At 34.6% G+C, this 15,159-nt stretch overlaps 1 long non-coding RNA gene across 1 annotated transcript; it reads right to left on the bottom strand.

Annotated features, from left to right (window-relative positions):
• Nucleotides 1–4,163: 4,163 nt before the first annotated feature.
• On the bottom strand, nucleotides 4,164–14,695 carry LOC106727136. Its single transcript, XR_001363293.1, has 3 exons — nucleotides 14,624–14,695; nucleotides 12,461–12,466; nucleotides 4,164–4,176 (listed from the first exon to the last, which is right to left on the bottom strand). It is a non-coding gene; the product is annotated as an uncharacterized LOC106727136 (long non-coding RNA).
• Between the last annotated feature and the right edge of the window lie 464 nt (nucleotides 14,696–15,159).

The following is a 15,159-nucleotide window of genomic DNA, read 5'->3' as shown; positions in this document are numbered from 1 at the left end:
CACGTAGTATTAAAACCATCAGTCTAGTTTCTGTATGAAGAACAGATTTTCGGGGAGTGGAACCAGGGCCTGTTCAGAAATGACTGATATGGTCCAGGCACCACACGTCTGTGACTTTCACAAGTGCAAAGATGCTAGATACATTAGGATGCATAGTTTAAAAGGTTGGTTTAAGCAGATGAAAGAATGGAGTTATTTAGTAGCATGAAAAAACTGGGGTATTTGGCTTTAAACATAAGGGGATGACTGCAGACCTCTAAGTGGAGATGGTTCCAGCAGTTGGATACATAAATCTGGAGTTCACAGCTGAAATAGGAGAATTAGCTATGAACAGATAGAAAAGTACTGACTAGAATAGCTATAAGCTAAACATAAGGATGATTTCCATATACAGACTCTTCAACCATGTTCAGGAGCTTCATTTCTAATTTGAAAACCATAACTATTATATTTATTTTTCTTGTATGGCAATTGTAGTTGAAATATAGAACATATATTACAATTTGAACATTACTATGAGTAATCTTACTATATAAGTAATGGAAGTTCATGTCCTATTCCTATTTTAATATACAGCACAGTAAGCATATGTTTTAATATCAAGAAACTGCCAAACTGTTCTCCAGTGTAGGTACTCTTTAGTGTTCCCATCAGTATTAGAGTTCCAGTTGCTCTGCATGTCTTCTAGCTCTTGGTATATCCAGGCTTGTTTTTGTTTTTCATTATATATTTTCAGATCTACCAGTACAGGACTGCATAATTTGGGTAGAATATTGTTGTCATAATACAAAGTTCACTATTTTCATTTCTATATATTTTGAGTCCATTTTTTAAAAGAATATAGCTACATTGCCAAAATTTTAATATTGTCTCCAAGAGTCTTTGAATCCTTTGTATTAATACTTTTCATTAGAAAATGGCACCATGTGAAACTTAAATCAATCTTTCTATTTTCTTAGATCAAATTTTATTACTCTTGGCCAAAGTCCTTTCCATGACTTAGAAGGCAAAGATCAGGTAGAACATGATCCTTAAAGAAATTTATGGCATATATTTGAGTTCAGAGAATAGAAAACAAATATGATGTAATAACTATTTTAAAGATTCTGACAAGTCCAGCAGCAAGTAAATTTATTTTAGTTTGCTCAACTTGCAATTTATCAATGATAATTTACTAAAGAATTACTGTTAATCTAATACTTGCGAACACCTGTGAGAAAATGTGTTACATGGGGATTTCTGTCTCACTTACGGTCTCTATAGGGCCATTTCTCTGTTTGGGAAAGAATGGACACCTACCTTTGGTAATGGGAATTAATGACCATGATCTGAGGGAAAAATCACCATAAAAGACTTGTATGTGCCATGTAGCATAGTGTTCTATACTACATGCAAAAGTGTGTTTCTAATAACACCAGCAGATCAGACAAAGTCCTTTCCCTAAATATCCATCACAGAACCTGCAGCCTGCTGTTGAAAAGACCTGTGAACCTTCTTTTATGAAACAGAGTTGAAGCAATTCATCGTAGACATAAATCCAGTTCTTATCATTCTCTAGGACATGTGGTTAGGAATTTCTCTCTCGTTTCAGTACCAAGAATAATATGTTTCTCCTGAACAGCATTTGTGCTATTTAATTTTATGGATGCTATGAATCACCTACCTAATCATGTTTCCCACTTCAGATGGTTTAATATGTAGCTTAGTGCTAAATTTAGGGCATAAATCTGGCAAGTGTATAAGATTCCAGTGGTGGCACACTAAACTGACCCCTGAATTCACAGTGATTCTTGCTGGTATTTTCCTTGCTTAATTTTTATCACCTATATCTCTCTGTTTTATGATAAAGCTTTATCGAGTGTATTGGTGTAAGATGCATTCATTTCTTCTTGTCATGTGGCAAATAATTTTTTAAAGTTTCGGTCAAATTAGAGATAGCATCTAGGCCTCAGTTGTATTTTGGCTCCAGGCCCAGAAAAGGAGCAGAACCAGATGAAGTGATGCCATGGCTGACATCAAGACCAACTGCACTGATCAACTACCCCTCTCCTCACCTCAGCCCAGACCAATCAGGAGAGACTACAAACCTGACCAAGACCCAAACTCCCTTAGTCCCATGAGTAATGATTTCCCCCCCTATATAACCCATTCCCGGGGAAGCCATACTTGAGCCAGGTCTCTTAGTATTAGTTCACCTGTGTCTTAGCACAGGCCACTTCTTACAAATCAACCCCTACTTTCTTTGCTGCATGCTCCTGCTTGTGTCTTATTGGGCTTTGATGTGGACCCCTTTACTCTGGTGACACTAGATGGAATAGCCTACTACTCACCTAGGTTATGTGGTATTGCCTATTGCTTCTAGGCTACAAACCTACACAGCATGTGACTGTAGGCAATTATAACACGTTGGTAAGTATTTGTGTATATAAACTTAAAAATGGATATGGTAAAAATATGGTCTAAAAGATTAAAAATGGTACAGCAGTATAGGGCACTTACCATGAATGAAGACTGCAAGATTGGAAAGTGCTCTGGGTGACTCAGTGAGTGAATGATAAGTGAATGTGAAGGCCTAGGCCAGTGATGGCGAACCTTTTGAGCTCGGCGTGTCAGCATTTTGAAAAACTCTAACTTAACTCTGGTGCTGTGTCACATATAGAAATTTTTTGATATTTGCAACCATAGTAAAACAAAGACCTATATTTTTGAGAATTATTTTATATATTTAAATGCCATTTAACAAAGAAAAATCAACCAAAAAAATGAGTTCGCGTGTCACCTCTGACACGCGTGTCATAGGTTCGCCATCACTGGCCTAGGACATTATTGTACACCAAGCACGTCAAACTCACGGTCTGCGGGCTGCATACGGACCACAACGAATATTTTTGCGGCCCAGCCAATATAACGGTGTGTAAGAAACGTTTTAATAAAAATTTCATAACTGAATTTTTACAATATCCTGTTATACATAATTAATAATAATGAGCTACAATGTTCGCTAATGATTGATTACTATAATCGTGTTGCATTCATTTCCCTTACGCATCTTACAAATGGGTGCACCATTTCTCTCCACTAATACTAGCAGCAAATATTTTAACAACCTATTGCCATGTCATTAGTCTTGGAAGACTTGTTTGGTGTGTGCAACAGAAATATTTCGCTTTCGGAGAACAAGAAAATAGGTTTATTTGCATTACGCTTATTAACTTGTGCAGTTATTCAGTATCTGGTTAGTAATGTTCAAGAAAAAATATTTTTATTAAAATGTTCTATTATTTTATGTTAATGATTACTCATTTATTTCAGCCCTTTGTATTCAGAATGTCTCTATCGAAATAAACCTACGTTTCTATTGAAATTGAAGATTTTGTGTGTTTTTTGTGGCCCACATAGACTTAAACCTGGTTTATTTGGCCGTGCTAGCCTTTGAGTTTGACATGCTTGCTGTACACAATGAACTCTAGTATCACACAAACATGTGAGTAATGTGTTGCTCTTGGACTTTACCACAGCTACGATGTCACTAGACAATAGGAAATGTTCAGCTCCATTATAATCTTTGGAATTAGCACTATGGACTGAACTGGCATTAAGCAGCACATGACTGTAACAAATGTTTGTTTTCTAAAATTTAGATACGTCCTGAATCCTCTTACTCTCACATCCATGCTATCTTTAAGTCTTGTCTATTGTACTCCTGATACTGGCCAGGAAGATGTCTGTTTCCAACCTGGGCCCTGTATATCAGAGCTATAGGGAGAGCAAGAGCAAGGAGAATGTTTGAAGCATCAAATCCCAAGGATCTTCCAACTTTACAGATCTTACCATACTATGACAAAATATGTTTATCTAAGACTGTACAATGCCCTACTCTGAGCATTCATGACTTGAGTAGTGGATTAGGAGCCTTGATCATGCCTGCATTAGGGCAGAGGCCTCTAAACCCAATCCCAATGGCAAAGAGAGCATAGCTGGTAGGTTCCAGTTCCATATGAGTTCCCTCCTGCAGCTCAGTCTCTACAACTATGCAGGGATGCCGGAAGTGTTCTTACTTAAAAACGCATCAAAATGTGATCTGTACTAGCCTTTCCTGGTTTTCATCTTTACCATTTTCGATATTCTTTTAAGATAATAAAAATATATACTACGCTGCTGTAAAGAAGGAAGGAACTCCTACCATTTGCAACAGCATGGATGGAACTGGAGAGCATTATGCTAAGCGAAATAAGTCAGTCAGAGAAAGATAAATATCACATGATCTCACTCATTTGTGGTCAACCAAAGGACTTGTATGCATACAAGTATATAAGCATAACCAATGGACACAGACACCAGGGGGGTTAGGGCATGAGCGGGGGGGGGTGAGGGGCAAGGGGGGATAAGAACACATATATAATACCTTACTCAATAAAGAAAAAAAATGTTTGGCAGTTTTGTATAAACTTTCCTCCAATTTAAATAAATTTCTCTTAAATGTATTTGTATTGTTCCTTGAAAACAATTATATATATTTCTTAGAATTTCTCTTTTTTCAGAAAGCATATCTGGCATTTCATGTACTTAATACCTCTGAAGCACTGAATATTTCTGAGTCTGCAAATACATAGATATGTGGTGTCTTTTTGATAAGTCAACATATCTTGAGGTAAATCAGTAAACAATGGCATTCCTCCTACAAGGACAGTATGGTTCCCTATCTCTATTAAATTTTTAAATACACATATCATTTGCTATTGTGGTCGGCAAACCGCGGCTCGCGAGCCACATGCGGCTCTTTGGCCCCTTGAGTGTGGCTCTTCCACAAAATACCGACTTCGGCGCATGGGCCACAAAGTTTCTATCGCACTGTACGTGCGCGCCTGCACGTGGTATTGTGTGGAAGAGCCACACTCAAGGGGCCAAAGAGCCGCATGTGGCTCGCGAGCCGCGGTTTGCCGACCACGGTTAACTGATATCAAAAGAAAAACACTGAGATGTCTTACAGACAAAGAACCTCCTCTTCATCTTAAAGAAAGCAATACTGGTTCCAATGGTGAGTTCATGGCAAACTGATTTTTAATATTTTTTTATTCATTCAGGGACACTTTAAGTTATGCATTTTATAAATTAATTAACCATTTATTATTTGTATTTAAATAATTTCAGTATACATTAAACACTTATCTTTGTTGTGTTATTTTTAATTACCATCTGTATATAGACAGTAATACTGAGTATTCATTTATATTTATAATATAAAGTTTCTCCTTTAAACAATTTGATTAATTTTGAAATGAATTAAAGTCATTCAATAAACAGTTGTTCTGACAAAATGTTCAAAATTGAGAGTTGCTTAACTAAAGTTTGACTCATATTTTATTATCTCATTTAATCTTAATCTTATGAGGCATGCATTATTCTATTTTACAAACATGAGACCCTGGGGTCAAAAAGAGTAGCTAAACTATTCAAAGTCAATATATTTATAACTTTTAAAACTATTTTTTTTCTAAGTGAGAAATTTAATGAACTGAATGCTATTATTAACATAAAGGAAACGGTGTAATATATATGAAATGATCATTTTATGTCAGAAAAAATATCTCATGTTGGCAACAGGACAGGCCCTGAGGCTTCAAAGAGGCTGTCATATTCCATCAACCCTGGCGACAGGCCCACAGGCACTTTGGTGAACATGCTAATTTCTCAGTATAAAGTGCCAGTTCCCTGAGTGACCAGATTCAAAGATCAATATGCTCAAGGGAAATACAATATGTTTTACCATCACTGTACATGAAAGGCGACAAAGGTCAAAGCTAATATTGAGGCCCCTGCAGTTCTGTTAATGCAAATTATGTGAGCCCATCCTTGGAATAGAATGTGCTCAACTTCTTAGCAGAAATGACTTAAAAGGGACACCAAGCAGGATATAGAATGTAGTCATTCTGACCAGTCTGGGAGGTGAAAACTGAAATCGTGACATCTGATTCAAACACTAGGAATATTAAAATATATATAATGTAAGTTAAATTTTTAAAAACTGGAATTTTCCCACCTACTAACTTCAGAATGTTTTTACATGATATACATTTTTTTGCATTCTGTTTAGTGGGAAGCAGTGAAGTATCTAAAAGGCAATGATATCCATCAAACTTGAGTGGGAGCAGACATTTATCGCACATTGGAAGGAAGCAGTATTCTCGGCTATTTCTCACTCATCCATACTTCAAAACAGAGAACCCCCAGATGCTTCCTGTTTGAGGTTCTGAATGCTGGGCCTGAACTAAACGCAACTCATGACATGATGTGCAGTTGGAGAGAGGGAAGGCAGAGAGAGCAATGTGAAAGAAGCAGTCACTTATTGGATTTGAAATGCTTTTTAGAACTGATCTAAAGCAATTTACTTCTATCATTTAACGTTATCTTAGAAAAGCAAAACAAGCTAACAAAAAAGAGAACATCCTTCAAAAAGTAACTCTCATACTGTTTGTCCAACTACTTGCAGATTATATCAAAACTGGAAGTGGTCTATTTTTAGGGATTTATATGACATTTATTATTAGTCTGGTTACCAGTGTAGCACAGAATCTTGGTACTGAGACTACCAAACCAAAAGCTGCACTTTGGCTAGCACCAATAGGTTAGATGTAGCTTTTCTCTTCCTACAGTGTGACTGTGTGTGTGTGTGTGTGTGTGTGTGTGTGTGTGTGTGTGTGTGTGTTGTACTTCAAAAAACCACATGGCACTGATATATCTAAGAGTAAATGGAATATGTTTAGATTAGACCATCATGACTGAGCCAAGTTGTTTGATAACTCTTCAAAATCAATGCTAAGTCAAGGCCTACTTTATTCTCAACATGCCACATGATAAAATTCAGGCAGTCAGATTCATGTAGGTTGTAAGAATGTTAAGCATAATAGCTACTATCACTTGTACCTCAATTTCCTACAAGTTTCTTTATGGGAAAATTGGGTACTCAGAATCAACAGCATGCCACTCACAGAGCTGGAAGAAGACAGTACAGTGGGGCCTTGACTTACGAGTTTAATTCGTTCCAAGACCGAGCTCGTTAGGGAGCTCGTTAAGGAGCTCATTAACTCAAATTACTCTGTCAACTCAATGCAAAAAATCGGCCGAGAGACAGCTGGTATCTCAAAAAACTCGTTAGTCGGGACACTCGTAAGTCAAGGCCCCACTGTATAGGAAAGAAGCTGCAAAGAATCGCAGCTGGTTAGGGAACCTGATTAACAGGCTGAACAAACACTGTCATCATTCTTCTGCCAGATTGCTCCAGGGTCAGACAGAAAGTGCTCTCCTTCAAATCAAATAAAACTGGACTAATTTAGAAAACAAAACTCCCAATACTGAACTAGCAGAGCTGACAGGCGGATCCCCAGTGCCACACTAGGATACAGTGTGAATCCCCAGGCTCTGGGCTTGGTCTGGTATACATTTCAAACCATTTACTGGCTCTAGTAAACTCCAAAAAAGTCACATAATGCTTTGTTTCTTCTATTTGTTAACTAACAAATCATTTTTAAAATAATTTATAAAATAATTTTATCTTTCAATGATACTTATTTTTTCAATGACTGTTTGTTGAGACTTCCATTTGCCTGGCACCTCACAACAGGGGATACAAGGTGACTGTGAATTATATATAATGAATATAACATATATAATATGTAAAATAATACATGCTTTTTACTATGTTACATATCCTAGATATTATTTATATAATTATGTATTCAATGACTGCTTTCATTAGAAGAAATTACCACAGAAAACATAATATTATAAAGCATGATCCTTCCTCTTTACCTCAATCCTACTTTCTAGAAACAGGATTCTACTATTCACAGTAGAAGCTATTTCCGTGACTACTCTAATTTTGACTCATCAGTTACCACAGTTTTTACTGATCCCCTTGCCCTGGAAACTGAAGATTTAGCTCACTCATGCCATCACACTCTCCCACATCTCCTCCTTTAAATGTCCTTGTAACTTTGAATACATATATTTTTAAATCTGTGTTCCTCGTTCAATGACGTTTAGTGGTATCCCTTGCCTCCTATTTTTTAGCAGCCTTGTTTTCTCTCCACCTTGTTCATGCCAGTTTCACGGCCAAGTCCCTTGGTGAACTTTGACAAAGTCCATGCTAATACACGAATCTTTTTGCAATGCCAACCAAGTCATACATGATTTGTCCACTCTAAAGGTTATAAATAAATAAGCAAGATCTGAATTGTATGCCTATGTAAATAATGTTCACTCCTGTCCAAAAATTATATATTGATTATATTTCTTTTTTTGTATGTTCAAATGTCAGGAAACCTGGACTATGCAAGGAAAATGTTAAGACACTCACTGAACTGTTTAAAATCATCCCACATTTTAGTTTACTTCATATTTGGAATATAATTTACTTACTCAATTTATTTCCCAAGTTGTTTTTAATTGCTTTTTTTGTACTATTTGCCTTTACAATACATCAATTTTTTTCTACTTTCAATTGTATCATTTCCAATGATTCTCAAAGTGTAGTATGCAAAACTTTGTGGTTCTCCAAGACCCTTTGGGGGCTAAAAGGTCAAAATTATTTTTATAATGGCACTAAGACATCACTTGTCTTTTTCACTGTGTGTAAAAGCACTGGTGGGTAAAACTACTGACAATGAGCAGGCAGTGCACAACACAAAGGAAGATAACAGTTGTATTTTAGAATGTCCTCGCTGAAACAGTTAAAAAATGTTAATTTTACGAACTCTCAAGCTTTGGTTGAACATTTCTGTAATGGTCTGTGACAAAATGGAAAGTACCCCTGAAGCAGATTGTTGTTGCATATTGAAATATAATGGATGTCTCCAGAAAAGACACCTTTATGACTGAGTTGTGAGCTTAGCCACTTTTTTTTCATAAAAACCATTTTAACATCAAAGAACAATTGACAAACTATGGTTATACAGACTTTAGTATTTAGAGATATATTCCAGGCATTGAACTAAATAAGCCCTCCAATTCAACAAGACGAAAAATAACTTGGAAAAATGTTTTAGGCCATCATCAGGTTGATGGTATAATTCAGTGACAGATATTTTCCAAATGACCAATGCATGTTGTTACAAAAATTGTCCATGGATAAAAGATTTATTCAAAGTGCAACACAGACCGAAGTATTTTTAAAAAGCTTTGTTGAGGTATAACCAACATACACTAAGCTGTACATATTTAAAGTACACTGTTCATATATCTATCTGTACACACAGGAAACCATCACAACCAAGATGATAAACATATTAGTCATGCCCCAAATTTCATCATGGCCTTTATACTATGTCCTTCTACTTCTGCCCCTCACACACCACCCCGCAAATCCATCCCCATCTCCAACCAACCACAGCTACCTTCTGTCACTACCAATTAGTTTACATTTTCTGAAATGTTCTTTAATGGAATAATATAGCATGAACTAAGCTCTTTTTCTCCTGGCTTCTTTCACTCAACATTTGTGAGTCATCCAACCCGTTGTGTGTATCAAGTTCATTCATTTTTATTGTCGAATAATATCCGTCGTATGCGTATACCACCATTTGTTTATTTATTCATCTGTTGATGAACTGTGAGTTGTTTCCAGTGTTTTACTATAACTAATAAAGCTGCTGTGAACATTCATGTGTATATCTTTGTATGACATATGCTTTAATGTCTCTTGGGGAAATACCTAGGAGTGAAATGGCTGGATTATGTGGTAAGTGTATGTTTAACTTTTTAAAAACTGCTAAACTGTTTTCCAAAGCAGTTATACTATTTCACAGTTCTACTAGCAGCATATGAGAGTTCCAGTGCCTATTCTTTGAAATAATGGGTATAGTCAGTCTTTTTAACGTTAGCCTTTAAAATAGGAATGAAGAGATCTAACACTGTGGTCTTATTCCACATTATCCTAATGAATATTGAGTATCTCTTCATGTGCTTATTTGCTTCCTATATGGCATCTTTTGGTGAACTGTCTGTTCAAATCTTTTGCCCATTTTTCTATTATTTTAGTTGTTGCTTTGTTTTATTCTTTTATTGAGTTTTAAGAGTTCTTTACATATTTTTATATGAATCTTTACATATATATATATATATATACACATGTATATACGTGTGTGTGTGTACTTACATATTTTTATATGAATCTTTACATATATATATATACATGTATATACGTGTGTGTGTGCTTATATATATATATGTATGTAAATGTATATATGACTTGAATTTATTTTGTCCCAGCCTCTGTCTTCTCTTTACATTCTCTTAACAGGGTCTTTAAAAAATGTTTTATTTTGATGAAGTCTAACTTACCTACATTTTATTTTGTGTTTTGTGTTTTTGGTGTTATACTTAAAATACCTTTGTCTAACCCATGGAAACAAATATTTTCTTCTATATTCTACATGTTTTATAGGTTTAGGTTTTACATTAGGCCTATGAAATGTTATAACTTAATATTTGCATATAGTGTAAAGTGTGGATTAAAGGTCATAATTTATTTTGCATTTGGATACTCGATTGTTCCAGCACTATATACCGAAAAGACTGTATTTTCTCCACTGAAATGCTATTGCTTTGTTAAAAACCAGTTGTACCTTTTTTTTTTAATCCTCACCTGAGGATATCTTTCCATTGATTTTTTTTTTAAAGAGAGTGGAAGAGAGAGGGAAAGACAGAGAGAAATATTCATGTGAGAGAAACACATAGATTGGTTACCTCCTGTAGGAGCCCTGACCAGGGTGGAGCCTGCACCCAAGGTACATGCCCTTGACCAGAATCAAACCTGTGACCCTTTGGTCCGAAGGCTGATGCTCTATCCACTGAGCCAAACCGGCTAGGGCAACCAGTTGTACTTTTATATATGTACACCTATTTCTATGTATTCTGTTCCATTCATGTATTTTCCATCTTTATACCAATACATTTTCTTGATTATTGTAGCTTTATAGTATTAAAATCAGGTAGTATTAGTTCTCAAACTCTTCCAGATTTAATGTTGTGTGTGTGTGTGTGTGTGTTGTACTTTTATATATGTACACATATTTCTATGTATTCTGTTCCATTCATGTATTTTCCATCTTTATACCAATACATTTTCTTGATTATTGTAGCTTTATAGTATTAAAATCAGGTAGTATTAGTTCTCAAACTTTGTTATTCTATTCAAACTTATTTTGCATATTCTAGATCATATTAAATATAAATTTTAGAATTTGTATGCCATTTTTACCAAAATAATAAACTGATAGAGTTTTAATTACATGTAATCTATAGATCATTCTGGATAGGATTAACATTTTAACAATCTTGAGCCATCTGTATATAGACATTGCATAAGTTTTGTCATCTTTGTCACTATTTCATAATTTTTATGCTATTAAATGATATTTTTTGCTTTTAATTTTTTTGTTATTTGCTAATATATAGAAATATAGTTTCATAATTTTTGGTGCTATTGTAAATGGTATTTATTTTTCACTTTCAATTTCTTGTTGTTACTTGCTACTATATAAAAATAAAATTAATCTTATATTTTACATCCCACTACCTTGCTAGCCTCACTAGTGAGGTTTAGTAAGTAGTTTGTACATTCAGATATTATATATATGTGCATATATATATATATATATATTTATACAGACATATATATGTCATCTGAGAATAAAGACAGATTATGTTTTTGTTTTTATTTAGTGTACAGTATTTTCCAATTTTCTTTGGAAACTTCTGGTCCAAGTTCTTATAAAGAGCAAAACCTACGATTTATTTTTTGATACATAGTTATTGCTCTTATTTATTTTCCAAATATTTGTTTTCTAGAGATTATTATTGATTTCTACATTACTAGTATATTGTTTAAAAGATACTTTTATAAGACATGTATTTCAAATTTATTGAAGCTTGCTATATGTTTTCTGTATGTTCTGTCAATACTTTGTGGTGATTTTTTCTTCTTTTTCTCCCTAGATCTTTATTGCTAGAGAGTTTTTGCTATAAACAGAGCCTTAAAGAAAAGGTGTTTTTTTTGTTTTTTGGGGTTTTTTTTTTTACATAATTGTGGTTCTAGCGATTATTAGCAGAGGTTGATATTACCATCTTTGTGAAGACATTTAATCATCCCTGTAATTATTAATGGTGTCAATTAATTCATTCTAAAGTTTTTTAAATTCTTATTAAATTACCAGTGTGCAGATATTGATATAAAAATAAATGGCAATGGACCTGTTTCTAATTTCCAGGAAAAATTTAAAGCAAATGCTTGTCATAACTCCTGCTGCAAACAAGTCTTACATAAGAGATTTCTTATTCATTCAAATTATAAAAATCCCAAGAAACTTTGGATGAAATGAGATACAATAGGATATGACTTTTACAGAACTTATTAATTTTTTAGAATCACCATAAAGTGCAAACCTATTTCAAAGCAAGTTACAGGAAGCTGGAAGAAATATTGACATGAACTCTGAAAATGGAGATATTTGGATGACTTCAGTCTTCATGGCTACGAGATCTTAAAATAGGGAAGGCCTGTTCTCTAGATTTCACGGAGGCAAATTTGGCATAGATCTGGCCTGTCTGGAAAAACTCCACTGTGCTGATGTATAAAGCAGAGTTAAAAGCATGTCTCCTTGGCATGATATGGCCACATAGAGAAGGATGCATATGACTCTTCCTCAATGAATGTTCTTGCTGCTTTGAGCTAAGATTTCCGTCTTCCCACCCCCACCACCGCTCCAATAACCTTGCAAATATTTGTACAGCGTGTACCTGATAATATTTTTAAACGGCACAGGCCCCAGAGAGTTAAGAAGGCCTAATACTGTATGCCTAGAACAATAATTAGTAAATGCTCTAATGTATTTTCATTATGGTTGGTTCCCGGAGTCTGGTCCAAGTTCTTATAAAGAGCAAAACCTCAGTAAATATTTTCGAGTGAATAAATAAATGTCAAAACATGCTCCTTTCCTTCAGAAGAGAACACTTTTTTTGTGGTATTTTCTCTATGGACTTTTTCTGACTGCAAGGTTATCATTTAATGTAGGAAACACTGAACCTAAGCATATAATTATGGCCATTATCCGGGCTGGTAAAAGAAAACTCTCCTTACCTCCAAAAAGAACTGCAATAGGGTTGTATAAACAGGACATACAAAGATGAGTCACAGTAAAATGTAATAGCAGAATCAGTAAGAGCTGCAGAAATTAAGAAGAGTGAGCAAAGACAAGATAGGATATGAATAGGATGTTGACATTTGGATGAGATTAAGAATAAATATGTAGGCCGAAACCGGTTTGGCTCAGTGGATAGAGCGTCGGCCTGCAGACTGAAAGGTCCCAGGTTCGATTCTGGTCAAGGGCATGTACCTGGGTTGCGGGCACATCCCCAGTAGATGTGCAAGAGGCAGCTGATCGATGTTTCTCTCTCATCGATGTTTCTAACTCTCTATCTCTCACCCTTCCTCTCTGTAAAAAATCAATAAAATATATTTTTAAAAAAAAGAATAAATATGTAACTGGGAGTGTGTATCTATAAGCCCTGGAGGCAAGTTCTGTGAACAAATCAATTGTTTCATTTTTCTAGGGCTGCTGCATTCCTATAGTGAGCGTGAAATCTGAAGAGGTATATAAAAGACAAATATGGAAGACTATAAATATCAATCTATGACAATTAAACCTGTGTTTTTGAAGAAAAGTTTATTTATGAAAATGGTATTAGCAGAAAATCAAATCAGCAGAATTTGATTTTAAAAAGACCAATCTATCACCGTTTTCTCTTGTGGAGTGCACTCTTGGTGTTCTATTTAAAAATCCATTGCTCACATTACAATTAGTAACACTTATTACAAAGCTACAGTAAACAAAATATATTGTAATTGCTGAGGTTGAAAATATAGACCAATAGAATAGAATTCAGAGTCCATAAATAAATCCATACATCTATATCCAGTTGGGTTTTTTTAGAAGAGTGCTAAGATGATTCAAAAGGAACAGAATAGTCTTTTCAACAAATGTGGCAAGATAACTGATATTCATATATAAAAGAATTAAGCTGAATTATTTTCCTTATACCATATTAAAAATTAACTCAAAATGATTAACAACCTAAACATAAAACTAAAATCACAAAAGTCTTACAGGAAAACATAGGGTTGAATTTTCATGACCTTGAATTTGGCAGTGGATTCTTAGATATAACACCAAAACCATGAACTACAATAGCAACAACAGAAACAGATAAATTGGACTTAATCATAATGAAAACTTTCATGCATCAAAGTACACTGCCAAGAAATGAATTGATGACACACAAAATGTGAGAAAATATTTCCAAATTATAATATCTGTTACCAGTAGAATATCCAAGATACATAGAGAACTCTTACAACTCAAAAACAAAGGTCAAACTTCCCAATTAAAAAATGGGTCAAAGACTTGAATAACCATTTTTAGTAAATAAGAAATATAGGCAGCCAATAAACACATGAAAAGATGCTCAACATTGTTCATTAGAGAAATGTAAATCAAAACCACTGTGAGATATCACTTCCCACCCATTAGAATGACTACTATTTAAAACAAAAACAGAAAATAACAACTGTTGGCAAAAATGTGGAGAAATTCGAACTCTCAGACATTGCTAGTAAGGATGTAAAATGGTTCAGCTACTGCAGAAAGTTTGGTGATTCCTCAAAAAGTTAAACATCAAATAAGCATATGACCCAGCAATTCTACTTCCTGATATATATATATATATACATCAAAGAATTGAAATTAAGTACTTGAATACTTACACATGTATGTTTATAGCAGCACTATCTGTAATACTCAAAAAGTAGAAACAACCCATGCCCATCAATAAATGAATGAGTAAACAAAATGTGTTCTATACATGCAATGGAATATTATTTAGTCATAAAAATGAATAAAGTACTTTTAACATAGTACAACAGACACAAAATGTCCAATTATATGATTTCATTTCTATGATATATTCAGATAGGTAAATTCACTGAGAGAAAATTAATGGTTTCTAGGGCAGCGGTTCTCAACCTGTGGGTCTCGACCCCTTTGGGGGTCAAACGACCCTTTCACAGGGGTCGCCTAAGACCATCGGAAAACACATATATAATTA

Source organism: Myotis brandtii, unplaced genomic scaffold (genome assembly GCF_000412655.1).
Source record: "Myotis brandtii unplaced genomic scaffold, ASM41265v1 scaffold374, whole genome shotgun sequence".
In the NCBI taxonomy this organism is placed as follows: Eukaryota; Metazoa; Chordata; class Mammalia; order Chiroptera; family Vespertilionidae; genus Myotis; species Myotis brandtii.
Note: the sequence above shows the minus strand (reverse complement) of the source record. Positions and strands in the feature narration are given on the sequence as shown.